The following is a 14,659-nucleotide window of genomic DNA, read 5'->3' on the forward strand; positions in this document are numbered from 1 at the left end:
TTTCTTTGTGTCCCTGTCTTTTATTTTCTCTTTCTCATGTATCCATCTCTACTCAGCAGTGCACAGCAGAAGATGGTGGTTTCCCCATAGCTCCCAATTAACTTCATTTCAAGCCTGCAGCCAAGAACAACCCAAGTCTCTGAACTATGATGTAGAGCTTTCAAGGAAGATCCTCATGACCTATTAGAGAGCAGTGTTTATCTCTGGCCCAGCCACCTGTGTTTAGGAAGTTAGTTATAGGCACATGGTGTAAGTGTAAACACATTCAGCATGGCCCTGTAAGTGGCAAAGGGTGGGTGGTTATTTGAGAAGGGAGCTGTTGTGGGTGGCTTCTGCAATGACACACATCTATACCATCTACTCTCCTCAAATAATGGCTGGGTTTAGAGACTTGCTTCTAGTATATAGATGGTCTCAATGGGTGAGATGCCATCTCTAAAACTGGGTTACAAGACTTGTCTCTCCTTCTCACTCAAATTCCTCCTCACTCACTTTTGCCTGCTCTGATAAATCAAGCTACCACATGTGGCCCCTGGCAAAGTCTGTGAGGCAAAGAACTGGCCTCTGAGGCTGGCCTCTGGCCAAATGCTACTGGGGAACTAGCCTGCCAACACCCAGTGGAAAGATCTTGCAAGCAGGTCCTCCCTCAATCAATCCCGGAGATGTCTGCAGTCCTGGCTTGACCTTTGATTGCTGCCCCTGGAGGGACCTTGAAACAGAGGCACCCTGCTAAGCCATGCATGGATCCCTGAGCCACAGAAATGACTGGACAGCTGATGCTGTTTGAAGTCACTTTGACTTCATCCTTCATCTACAAGTCCACCCCTAGATTACTAAGATTTAGAGTGGTTAATTATGAGCCCAAGATGGCTAATACAGGTTTTTCATGGTTGTAGAGACTCTGAGATCAGAGCCAGCGTCTTGTCCTCACTTTACAACATGGCAGCTTTTGAGTGTTTGCATGAATTACAGAACCTCTGCAAGATACATAAGAGTAACTTATATGGTTGTTTTAAGACTAAATGCGATCATATAAGCCCAGTGAATAATAACTGCCCAGTGAATACAGTTAGTGAAGCTATATAAAACAAATCAATCATATAATATTAATTAATTAGCTATTATTGACTAATATTCACAGTAACATGAGGTTTGGCTATATGTCTGAATTTTCAGGAGCTGGATGGCTGGCTCAGTGATTAAGAGTGTGTGCTGATCTTGTAGAGGACCCAAGTCCAGTTTCCAACACCCTATTGTGCAGCTCACAACCCTCTGTAACTCCAGCTCCAGGTTATCCAGTGTCCTCTTCTGGCCTCCTCAGGCACCTGCATACCTGCATACTGGTATACATGTACACACAGACATACACACAAACACATAATTAAAAAATAAAATACACATTAAAGTCTTAAAGAAATCTTAGAGAGCTTTCACATGTCTGTTATCTTGGTCACACTGGCCATTGTTGTCCTGGCTTCCACTTAGAAAATATAGAGAATCCTATGCCCCTTCCAGAAATGATCTAGAAAAGAGCATAAAATACCAAGCAATCTCCATGAGGTAATAGCTACTGAGCTACACAACAGTGAACTATTTTTCATTTTAGATATTAGAATAAAGCACAATTTTGTTTCATAGAGAAGCTGGCTGAAAATGGAACCAGTGCTTTCAGATTCAAAACCTCAAAATATATTTGAGTTGATGGAATTCAGTTTGTTTTCTCAGTTCCCTTCCACAGGAAGGCATCCGACAACCTTCCACAGCCAATTATTTTGTGGGTTGAAATGCCAGGGCACCGCGCAGGTGACAATCCATCACAAAGACAGACCCTGAAGATGAAGCTCACAAGGGTAATCATCAGTGCTTAAAAGGTTTCTGCTTTCTGAGGGCACAGCCCATGACGTCAGCAGTTCCATGGGATTTGCTTACTAATTCCAAGCACAGACATGCAGTGACTGTTTGCAATCTTCCCTGGGATGTTGTTTTTCTCCCACCAGGAACTGTGAGTCTCCACAGTGCAGGGACATTTGCAGATCTCCCCACCTCACCTCACCTCTATCTTTTCTGCCCTCCATCCCAAGGCCACTGCTCAAGCCCATATTTCTTACTTACCAAAGCCCCTGACTCTATTATAAATGCCCCCACCACTCCCATGGCTCAGCCTACCTGCCCCTCTGTGGGTCACTCAACACAGTGAGCTTATTCCTTTCTAGCTGCAGAGCGGGGACAGCTTCCCGAGCACTCCACTTCTGCTGTCCTGACGTCAAGCACAACAGAGCCTTTTCCCATTAGAGATGCTGGTACTGTTTGCTGGGAGAAAGAGTAAGTGAGAAAAGCATTAGTGAGATACCTTGCCCTTCCTTCAAGAAGAAAAAAAAAAAAAAAAAAAAAAGCCCATGCTTGCTGAGTAGGGCCTGCTGCTATGTGTAGCTGGGGTCATTTGGGGTCTATTGGAGTCACCACTTTTTTGTCTCCCCATTGTCCTCTCATGTCCCTAAGAGTGCTGGAGGAAATGTATGTATGTATGAATGTATATGTGTTTATGTATATCAATGTATATATAACAGTCATATATATAAATGATACATTCTAAAAAATTCATCACTAAGGGATGGCATCCTTGTGTGAAGATTATAAAGTACACTTACAAAAGCTAAGATACCTACAATGTTGCTAGGTGTCCTAGTTCCATTTCTGTTGCTGTGATAAAATATCCAGACAGAAATCAACTTAAGAGAGAAAGGGTTTATTTGGCTTACAATTACAAATTACAGCCCATCATTGATGAACATCAGGGGAGGAACCTGAAGCAGAACCCATGCATAAACACTGCTTACTGGCTCAGTTGCAGGCTTATGTTTGACTAGCTTTCAATAGCAGAGGACCACTTGTCCAGGAATTAGTGCCTCCCACAGTGGGATGGGCTACATCAGTTAGCAATCAAGATAGTCCTTCACAGATAAGCTCGCATCACAATCCAGTCTTATCTGGGCAACGCCTCAATTAAGATTCCCTTCTCTCATGACACTCAGCTGTGTCAAGTTAATACTAGGACAAGGGGATATCTCAAACTAGATATTACTAACATCTTAGAGGAGGAAGTGAGACTAAAACTCTGCCAAAGGCTTCATGGTGTTTGCTCAGCTCTTTCCAAGTTCCTGCCCTTGGGCTATAAGAGATAGATGGAAAGTAAACTCCAGGCATCACAATAGTCACTGGAAAGGAATAAAGGTCTTAGGCAAAGGCTGGAAGGTGTCAACAAGAATTCACTTTTTTCCCTTGCCAGAACAGAAAGAACTGAGCTGAGCTGTTGGGATGAAACACAGGCAAAATGAACGGAGTAACATGGTGTCAAGCAATCTTTCTGCAGGGGGACAAAATGAAATGGCAAACTAAAATGAGCAGAGCAGACGAAAGAGGTGGGAGACTGTGAGGAAAAGCAACCCAGGGAACCTTGGGAGACTTTGCTGCGGTGGCTTCAAGCAACAGAGGAAATAACCAAGAACACGAGAATTCAGTGAGACAAAACCAAAAGCAAAACAATACTTCAGTGATGAATTTGATGAAGCAAAGGTGAATAAAGAGATCAAGCCAAGAACTAATTCTGTGTTACTCTCATCTCTAAATTTTTATTAGCGTGTTAATCTGTCCATATTAATGTTTCAGCATGTGCATACAAGTGTGTATTGAACAGACCAATATTTAAAGATTTTTGCAAACTTAGCACCCAGGAGTTCTTTAGAAACAAAATAAAAATTTTAAAACCATGATTAAGAAAAGGCACTAGTGGGAAATCCACAGTGAAATATTCCACATGCATTAGTGTGTGTAATGACAGCAGAGTTTGTGTTTGCCCAGCTGGCAGAAGGAGCATCTGGTTCAGTCCAGGCTCTAGGAGTTGATACATAGGAGGCTGTAGGTGGGAGAGGGATGCACATTTGGAGCCATCTGTGTGTGTGTGTGTGTGTGTGTGTGTGTGTGTGTGTGTGTGTGTGTGTGTTTCTGGGAACAAACAGGGTCTTGCAAGTGTTGTACCATGAGCTACACTCCTGGTGTTTGAATTTTTAAGCCAGGATCTTAGTATTGTGCTCAGGCTGGCCTTCAGGTCTCTATGTGGCCCACACTGGCCTCAGATTTGTAATGTTTCTGCCCCAGCTTCTTTAGTGCTGACTTACAGCCATATGCCACCATGTCCAACATCAATTCAAGATGCTGGTGAAGCAACTGCTGTGATTTGAATGTTTTTTTTTTTCTATCCAAACTTAATATTGAGCCTTGATTCCTCCATGGGAATAGAGAAATGTGGCCTTAGATTTGTTATTTTCTACTGCTATGATAAAACACCATGACCAGGGCAACTAAAAGAAGAAACAGATAAGAGCCCAACATCAGCATGGCAGGGAAGCATGATGACAAGCATGGCAGGGAAGCAGAAGCTGAGGTATCTCATCTACTACAAACAGAAAGCTGAATGAACTGGAGATGGCAGGCGGCTTTGAAACCTCCAACAAGGCCACACACATCCCAAGCCTTCCTAAACATCATCACCCACTGTGGACCACACATCCAAATGTCAGAGAATATGGAGGACTACTCATTCAAATTACCAATGGAACACTCCTGGGCCTCGGAGTCTTATGAATTCGCCCATGCCTTTCTAACACAAATGATTTCTTATTCTTGTGGACTTGGATGAATTACTGCAGGGTTTTGATAAAGAAAATTCACCTCTCATATTCTCTTACATGCCCCCACTTGGCCTTCTGCTTTCCACCATGAGCTGAGGCAGCATGAGACCTCACCAAAAGGCAAGTAGGTACCATCACCATGCTGTTAGGCTATAGCTCCAACTATTCTGCTACAGCAAAACAGAAATCCTAACTTAGACAAGTGTTGTAGAATATTATTTTGGGGTGTGTTATTTTTGTTTATGCTCTGGAATATTTGTTTAATGATGCAAAGATGTGTTTGATTAAATAAAATTCACCTGCTGTCAGGAGGCTGAGTCAGCAACTAGCTGACAGAAAGTTGTGGGTAGGAACAACCAGGTGGAGAAGGGTTCATAAAGAAGGGCAAGAAACAGCATGAGGACTTCTTGGGAGACTTCAGGAGGTGAGCTAGGTGAGCTGCTTGCTATTCAGCCTCTCTGGGAAGCAGGATTCTACTTCAACCTTTGATTCTTGAGTGTTTTAGTGAGACAGAGATTTAAATAAGTTTTCTTAGCAGCTTTGAAAGAGTTGGTGCCTGAGGGAGCAGAATTCCCTCACGCTTCAGCTCTTGTAGCCTAGTCACTGCTGGTAGCAGCAGAGTTGTAGTTACTGAATAGGGTAATCGTAGCTTAAAAGGCAGCAACAATTAAAAAAGAAAAACAACAAAATGGCATACTAACCTGGGCTCGAATTTCCATAGGACTGAGAAAGCATAAAAAAGCGTGGTTGTGGGTGTGGGTGTGTGGGTGGCCATATGCTCCTCTAAGAGTTTTGGCCTGATAGTTTCTGCATGCTGGTGAAGCCTTGAGCAGCAAGAGAACAAGGAGTGGATGATGTCAGGGGCCAGCCACCCAGCCACTCAACCAACCATGGAGGAAAACGGAACGTAAGATATAAGAGAAGTAAGAAAGATAAAAGCCCGGAGGGAAAAGGTAGACAGGTTAATTTAAGATAAGAAAAGCTGGCTAGCAACAAGCTAAACGGAGGCCAGGCATTCATAATTAATAAGACTCTGTTGGGAGCCAAATCTCAGGACTTGGCCATGCTTGGCAGGCCACCTTTACATAGCAGCTCCTTAGAACCTCAGCTCAAGAAAAGAAACAGCTTGACCCAGTCCTCCACCCACAGGCTCAGTCACCTAGGCAACCCCTTCCTAGACCTCTTACTCATAAACTCTTTACCCTGCCAAACATCCTCTTTGTGGCTTCCTAATATCCTGCCTACACTAACACCTGGCTCATAAACAACCCACTCTACCCCTCTCCATATCCTGCTCTGCCGACTATATAAGCTAGCTTGAGAAAAAAGTAAAGTTTGGAACTTGATCAGAATCCTGTCTTGTGGTCGTTCTTTCTGCATCTCTTGTCCCCATTCTCTATCCCCGACTCTCTTGCCCCAGGTTGATGTCCTGCAGGTCGACTCTCTTGCCCCAGGTTGACGTCATGCAGGTCAGGACAAGACTCGATGTGTGGTTTATCTGGGAGCTGGGTGGCAGGCCCCTCAAAAATCCAAAAGAGTTAAAAACATCATACTACTGCCACAACAGACAAGGGCCACTCTAATACTAAGAAATCAGAGACAGGCATATGATGTATGCCTGTATTCCCAACACCCAGGAGGCTGAAGCAGGAGGACCATGAGTTTGAGGTGAGCCTGGGTTACATAGCCAGTTTTAGGTTAGTCTGGGCTGCATAGGAAAAAAAAAGTTCAGGGAGTAAAGGAGACTGGACTAGAGAATCAGGAGGAGGAGAGCCATTGGGCTAGTGTTTCCAAGGCGCTGTTATCTATGACAAGCAAGAGATCAACTGTGTCAAATACAACCGGAGGATCAAAGGAAGATAGGTCTGAAGACTTGCCCACTGCACTTCCCTGTGCAGGCACCATAGCGGCAGCAGACAGTAGAATGGTAGAGCTGATTGGAAGGGCCTCCAGAGAAACAGTTGGAGAAGAATTGGAACAGCGCCGAGAGAGAATTTCTAAGAGGTTTTGTTGCAAACAAAGCAAAGAAGGGGATGGTAGCTGCCTGGAATGCTGAGGCCAAGGGCGTGTCTGTCAATCCTTGTTCTGGAGAGAAGGTAACCTTGAGAAAAGTCTCAACTGAGCCTGTTTCCTTGTCTGTAAGACAAGGACATCATTAATCAAAACATGCCTTCATTTAACATCTATTGATTGCTTCCTATGTGCCAAAATCCAGGAGTGCAGAGATCAATATCTGCCTTGTCCTTTCAAAGCCCATAGTCTAATAGCAATCTAAAAGATGGGGAACAAATAATTGGAATACTTAGAGATAAATGTCAGGTGCCTGCTGTAGGCAGAAAGAGGAGTCACATCTGACTGGGTGGGGCTGGGCATGTCTCAGCACATGGACTCCCCATGATTGAGAGTAAACTCTTGGAAAGCACAAGAAGAGATACAGAACAGGAGCCTAGAGGGCGGTAGAAAGAGAATCAGAAACCTGCTGGGAGGGACTGTGCACGACACCTGGCAGACCTCTGCATCACCCTGCCCTTGACTCAGCTCCCTAGCCACTCTCTGCCACATGCTAGGTCCAGATTTGACTTCACAGTCTTTCCCCCAAGATTTCCCTAGGCAACCACCATCCATCAGTTAGACTTGGCCTCTGAGATGAAACTGATTGCTTGTCTACTGCCAGCACACATACCCGAAATTTGCTAACTACAGTTTTAGTGTGGCTCATTAATGACATGAAATACAAACCCATTTCAATACAGGTGGTTCAGGATCTGAACTGTATTTTGACGAACATACACAAATATATGATCCATTCTTAAAGTTTTATCTGTTTGTTTATTTATCTATTTATTTTAAAGATAGGGTTTCTCTGTGTAGCCCTGACTGTCATGGAACTCACTCTGTAGACCAAGCTGGCCTCGAACTCAGAGACTGGCTTGCCTCTGCCTCCTGAGTGCTGGGATTAAAGGCGTTTGCCACCACATCCATTTTAATAGATATAAAATCTCTTTTCAAACTGGATGAGATGGACATGCATTCCTAAAAATCATTTGTGTGTATGGTTTAACTGAACAAAGATGCCATTTCTACAATGGATTGGAGTCTGGGTGGATTTAGGAAAGGGGGAGGTAGTCTTCCTATTCACATTTTCAAGTTTTAGGAAGCATTTCATATACAGAGTAAAGAGGAAAATGTATCAGTGGTGTACCCAGATTTTTAAAGCATTAACGTTTGTCATTGTTTAAAGCTTAGTAAACAGAACGAAATATTACAGATCCAACTGATGTCCCTTGCCCTTTTCATATGCCTGACCCCCGCAGCTGTCCCAAAGGATACTATTCTCACAATCTTCCCCACCTGTATTTGGATAGTCCTTTTCTGTTTGTGCCCAAACACACTAACACACTAAACATAACTACTCCCTGTGTTGTTAAACATTGCATAAATGACAACACAAAGCAAAAACTGTTAGCCTTCATCACCCCTCAGTTCGTGAATGCATCCACAGTGATGTTTTGTGTGTGTGTGTGTGTGTGTGTGTGTGTGTGTGTGTGTGTGTGTGTGTGTGTGTGTGTGATTTTACAGCCTGTTTGGCTTCTCTTGAAATCAGTCCAGATTGCTGATGGCAGCCAGCAGAGAGAGCAGACAGATTCTCAGTGGCAGATATGAAATCATTTGGCCTCAATTATCTAACCCTCCTCTGTCTCCTTTCCTTCTCTGCTCGCCCCCCAACCTTTCTTCCCTTCCTGTTCTATTGATGATCTTGAATATATAAAGGAACAGTAATGGAAAGAAAACTCTGAGAGGGAGGTCTGCATTTAGCACTCCAGCTTAAAAAAAAATAAGTCCTAGGCATTTTCTAGGCATAGCTAGCACATATCCAATAGGCACTTGATGTTTGTTTGGTCATTTTACCACCTGCCATCTTACCACCTTACCTCCCTGCCCAAGGATACAAAGCTAGGCCATGGAGAGATCAGCCCAGGCACTCAGCTCTGAGAGCTGGTGTGCTTCACTACTCGCCAAGAGGAGCCAGGCTGATCCCCATGGGCCGCAGTGTTAAGTGAGCTCTTAATACTACAATTCCCTGGGGCTGGTGCTTTAACAAGTTGAGAATTGATTCCAGTTAAAAATAAAGTGCTGTGATGATTCCCAACAATAAGTAATGATACAGTTGCTTGAAAATTCTCAGGGTAGGGAATTAGTTCAGTTTTCTCAGATGATATTTAAGCACTCTTTAAGTTACCCTCTGGGAACTTTGACTGTTTGACTATTGGCCCTAATTCTTTAAGAACAGAAATGGTTACTTTTTTCCCTCTTGAGGATTTCTTGTTGAGGCAGAGCAGGAGTGGAAATACCATTTCCAGGGTCCTCTGTATCCTGGATCCTCATTATTTTTCCTGAATTGAATTTTTCCCACTCCCAAATCCATATGCTGAAGGCCTAATCTCCAACGTGATGGTATTTGAGGTTGAAGCTTTTGGAAGGTGTGTTCGTTACTTGTTGCTATAACAAAATATCCAAAAAGCTCAACTAAAGGCCTAAAGGGTTTATTTTGACTCAGTTTCCAGGAATACATTCCACCATGCTGGGAGACTCATGGTGGCAGGACTGTGAGGCAGCTGGTTCTAGCTTGTTTTCTGGTATTTCAATAAACATGATGACCAACAACAATGTTGGGAGGAAAGGTTTTGTTTGGGTTAAGGCTGTAGTCCACCATGGAGGACTAGTCCCCTACCAAGGGAAGCCAAAGCAAGAGCTCAAGGTAGAAACATGGAGACAGGAACTGAAGCAGAGACTGCAAAGGAACATTGACTTGCTTGCTGGTTCTGCTCAACTAGCTTCCTTATGCAACCCAGCACCCCCTGCCCAGGGAAGGCAACACTCACCCTGGGCTAGGCCTTTCTCCTGAGGGCCTGCTAGTAATTGAGGAAGTGTCTGACAGACATTCCTCTGGGAAATGATGAGGGCAACCCCTCTCATTCCAGGTGTGTCAAGCTGATAATCAAGGACAGCCTTCACACTGCTGGACTCCCTGTAGCCACACTCAGAAAGTGTGTGGAGATGAACACTGACGCTCAGCTTACTGCTGCATCTTATGCAGTCTGTAACCCCAGTCCATGGAATGTTGCCACCCACAGTTAGTGTAGGTCTTTCCCCTTCAACTAACCTAATGGAGAAAATCCTTCACAGACAGGCCAAGAGGTTTATTTCTGTGGCAATTCCAAACCACATCAAGTTGACAAGATGAACATCAAAAAAGGTAATTGGACTTGGGTGGGTCAGACTAAAGGGGTCCTCAAGGGAAGATCGATTCCTAGGAAGAGACCAGAGACCTCATTTTCCCTCCCTGTCTTGCAAAGACAGAGCAAGAAGATAAGTATCTTGGAAGCCAGGAAGAGAGCCAAAAACTTGGACTTCCTAGCCCCTGGAGCTGTGAGAAAGTATATTTCTGTAGTTTAAGACACCCTGTTGAATTATTTTGTGATAGGATCCCAAGATAAGACATTACCAGTACAACATTTTGACCAGACTAACTTTCCATCCCTCTATGGAATCTATGTCACCCCTCCTCTTGTCTGTTTTCTCACTCACGATTTTTCCTGAGATAGTCTGGTAAACCCTTCTCAGGTAATAGCAATATTTAAGGTGGAAAAATAGGACTGGGTGTGGTCAAAACAAGGCTGTTGGTCATGGTGCACAACTTTAATCCCAGAACTCTGAGGGCAAAGACAGGTGGATCTCTGTGATTTCAAAGCCAGGGCTATGTAGAGAGACTCTGCCTCCAAAAAAGAAAAATGAAAACAGAAATAAACAAAACAAAAAAACAAGATTATTTTTTGTCTTAGAACTTCCCCATATTTTTTCCACAAATTTTATCTTCCTTGAACTCCTACAATACAGTTTATTTTAAAGATCTTAAGCATGGCAAGATTAAACCTCAGGCTAGACTGTGTTTTATCCACAAGTTGATATTACCCTTACACTTTTCAGCTCCCGAGTTCATCTCATACTAATATTCATTCTTTCTTAAACACTTGCAATTTTTTGTTATTGTTTTGTGAGACTGTGTTTCCCTGTGTAGCTTTGGAGCCTGTCCTGGAACTAGCTCTTGTAGACCAGGCTGGTCTCGAACTCACAGAGATCCACCTGCCTCTGCCTCCGGAGTGCTGGGATTAAAGGCGTGTGCCTCCATCTCCCAGCCAAACATACTTCTATTTTTTTCCGAGTTTGGTTGCTAAAAAGTCCAAGATGGAAGTGCTGGCTGGCTTGGCTTCTGGTGGGGTCTTTGTTCCTGGCTTGCAGACACTGTCCCCTTATTAAGAGAGAAATCAGGGCCCCTTTTAGGGTTCTTAGTTTTGTTATAAAAGAATTAAGAACTGATTTAAACCAAGTCCCAGGACAATTTTATTAGAGCTGAAAAGACAAACCCCAGGATGGGCAAGATGTAAATCTTGAGCTGCCAGGGAAAGAGAACTGAAGAAGAGGGAGAGAAGAGCCATGTTGTTGAGTTAAGCCTGCCAGGAGGTCACACTCTGCAGACAAGAAGGGAGGTGGGGTTTATAAAAAAGAATGAAGCAAGGAGCTGGTATACTTCTGAGTGATTCAGAAATGCAGGCAGACTCAAAGAAGCTAGTTGGCTATAACTCTGACCAACTGTGCAAAGGGCAAGAGTTCCAGGAAAGAAAAGTTCAGAGGCTCACTACAGCAATGGTTCTCAACTGTGGACCCCAACACCCCCCCACCCCCAGCCCTGTGGTGGCATATCAGATATTTATATTACAGTTCATTGCAGTAGCAAAATTACAGTTATGAAGTAGCAATGAAATAATTTTATGGTTGGGGGTCAACACTGGATGAACTGTATGAAAGAACAGCATTAGGAAGACTGGGAAACCTATGCTCTAGAGGGATGAATATTCCTCCCATCTATTCTGCATGGCCTATGTGATGTGCTTACACACACACTGAAAATAACACCAGCTCTATTAGATTATTGTTCCTCCTTTATGGCTTTATTCAATTCAACCTTAATCCCTGTCTCTAAATGCAGTCACACCAAGAGTTAATACTTCAACATTCAAATTTGTGGAGAGGGGACACAATCCAATCTAATAATGTAATTGTATTTTCTTGTTTTTTATTTTTATCTTTTTGCTGTGCTGGAGATTGAACCACAAAGTTATTTTAATTAAAAACATCTTTTAGGCTAGCACATTATTGATGACAATATTAAACACTTGTTTTAAGGTTAATTTAAAAATATTTTAATGATATTCATAACATATAAAATGCATCTCAACTTTGCCTCACTTGGTAAGTGCTTCAACACCATTTAGTTAGAAAAAGCATGAATTATTGTGAAAAAAATTCAAGACAGGGTTTCTCTGTGTAGCTTTTGAGCCTCTCCTGGCATTCACTCTGTAGATCAGGCTGGCCTTGAACTCAAAGACATCCACCTGCTTCTGTCTCCCACATGCTAGGATTAAAGGTGTGCGCTACAACCGCCAGGTGTGAAATATTTTTAAACACAGTTCATATTGAGTGTTAGTCCTGAATATATGTTAAGACGTAGGGTGAAGTTTAACTATATGGTATTATAGTAATAAAATAGACAAAAATCCCTTTTATGACCTAATGTATTGAATTCTTACATTTATGCTTAAAATTTATTTTCATAATACTTATTTCTAAACAGTATGTGAAAAGCTTCATGATTTTATTACAAATGCACTAAATATTATAATGCATCTATTCTGCCCAATGTTACAGGCACCAGATTGGTTATTATTTTTACTCTAGTTTTCTTTCTTTTTTGTGTTTGTGTACATGTATTCAGGTGTACGAATATACATGTGTGTGGTAGCCAGAGATCAATGTCAGGGACTTTTCTCAATCATTTCCCCACCTTATTTTTGAACCTGGAACTTGACAGTTCTGCTAGACTGGCCATGGAGCCCAGGGAGCTTCCTGTCTCTGCCTTCCTAGTGCCTGACTTTTATGTGTTTAGGGGAAAGCTGAATTTAGGTCCTCATGTTTTTTTGCTGAGGACTTTACTGAGCTCTCACCCCAGCCCTCTACATTGTGTTTTGACATCAGAAGGCTCTACGTGAGAATTTAGATCTGAATTCTGCTTAAGCTCTAGTGAAGGCTGAGTCCAGGTTTAAACTCCTGATCAACTCTGTAATCTGTTCTTTTGTTTGTTTTGATGTTTTGCTTCTGGAGACAGAATCTCAGTGTAATCCGGACTGACCCAGAATTCATTACGTAGCCAATAATATATTAGATGTACATCAAAGGTGCTCCCCTAACTGCATTTCTTCCAAAATTTGTTACTATAAATATTGTAAGTGTTATTTTTCTATAAGAAGTGTTAGATATTAGTTTCACACATCCAGGTCACTTTGGTTTTTTTTCTAAAAGCTTTACAACAATCTACTGTCCTGCTTTTATACCATGAAAGCAGTTCATCTTCTTTTAAAAACCACTGGCTGACTATGCACCTTTCTGACTATGAGTAGGAATGATAGAGTTGCCTAGACACTGCTGGCAGCAGTTTGGATTCAGGCAGACCCAAGTTCAAACTCTGCCCCTGCTGCTTACTAACAAAATGACTTCAACAAATTGTTAATTATTTTCAGTCTGAATTCTGTTTATAAAATGGAAACATTAAATGCATTTATGTTATGTCAGGGAATTAAGAGAATTAAACATGTTTTATTTGGAGCTGATTCATTACAGGCTTTGCTCTTTGGAATATTCATGACACTATTTATAAACACAGTAATTTTATTTAACAGTTTACAAATCCCTCGGATTCTACTTGGTCACAAAAGAACAATATTCATATACTGACACTTTAAGCTAACATTTATTATCAGGGATGTGGCATCTTGTAGGTCACCATGGTCAAGTGGATGATCCTATACCTATGCACACACTATCAGCTCTATGGATTCAGTGGGCTATAAAAAAGAAAATTAAAAAAAGGATATGCAATTGGGAGGGGGAAGTTGAAAGAGGATAAGGGTGGATATGATCAAAATATATTGTTCACATGTATGAAATTCTTAAAGAATAAATTAAATTGTAAAAGAATCACACTTAAGACTTAAGAAGCAGCTGATGCCCATCAATGGCTAAAATGAAAAGACAATACCTAAAGCTGCATTATGGGTAGGGATACAAATTGTGCAACACTTGAGAAAACTGTTTGGGGAAGTTTTAAAGAGTTACACAGACAGCAGTTACACAGATGATTCTCCCCTGTTGGTAGTGCTGCTGTTGAGAAGCCGACCTTCTGGATGACCCGGTTCCTTCATGCCTTCACCATTCATCCAAGAATAGTGAAAACATATGCTTACAACAACATACCAGAATGTTCACAACAGGTTCGTTTATAATATCACCAATCTGGAAACTAAACAGATACCGTTAAGTAGGGGAATTGAAAAAGTCAACCCATAGGATGACAAACCACTTTGCCATACAAATACCAGCAACATAAAACAACATAGATGGATACATTTTAAGTATTAAATTGAACAGGAAAAGATTGGGAACAAGAAGTAAAACTGTAATGACTGTTCTTATGTGAAATTCTAGCATAGGCAGAACTAAACTATGGTGACAGAAAATATATCAATATCTGTTCCTTGAGGGTGGAGGACTAGGAAGGAACTGGAGGGAACTTTTCTAGACTACTCAGTAGACATTTGCCTGCTCCACAGAGGGAATTCAAATGTTGCACAGGGTCAAAACCCATAACTAGCAAAGCCACAAGCTCTAAGGGGAACCCACTGATGTTTTTCTAAATGGCCAAGTTGTCCAACTGCCTTCTGAATATTTATACTTACACCTGTAGATTGGTGCCATTCCCAATCTTGGTTGAAAAAGCTTCTTATTGCAGTGGGTGCTGGTTAATTCATTACTGCTCAAAGTTCTGAGAAGTGACTGTGAACACTCGGCCATAGATG

The sequence above is a fragment of the Cricetulus griseus genome, chromosome 3 (genome assembly GCF_003668045.3).
Source record: "Cricetulus griseus strain 17A/GY chromosome 3, alternate assembly CriGri-PICRH-1.0, whole genome shotgun sequence".
Classification (NCBI taxonomy): Eukaryota; Metazoa; Chordata; class Mammalia; order Rodentia; family Cricetidae; genus Cricetulus; species Cricetulus griseus.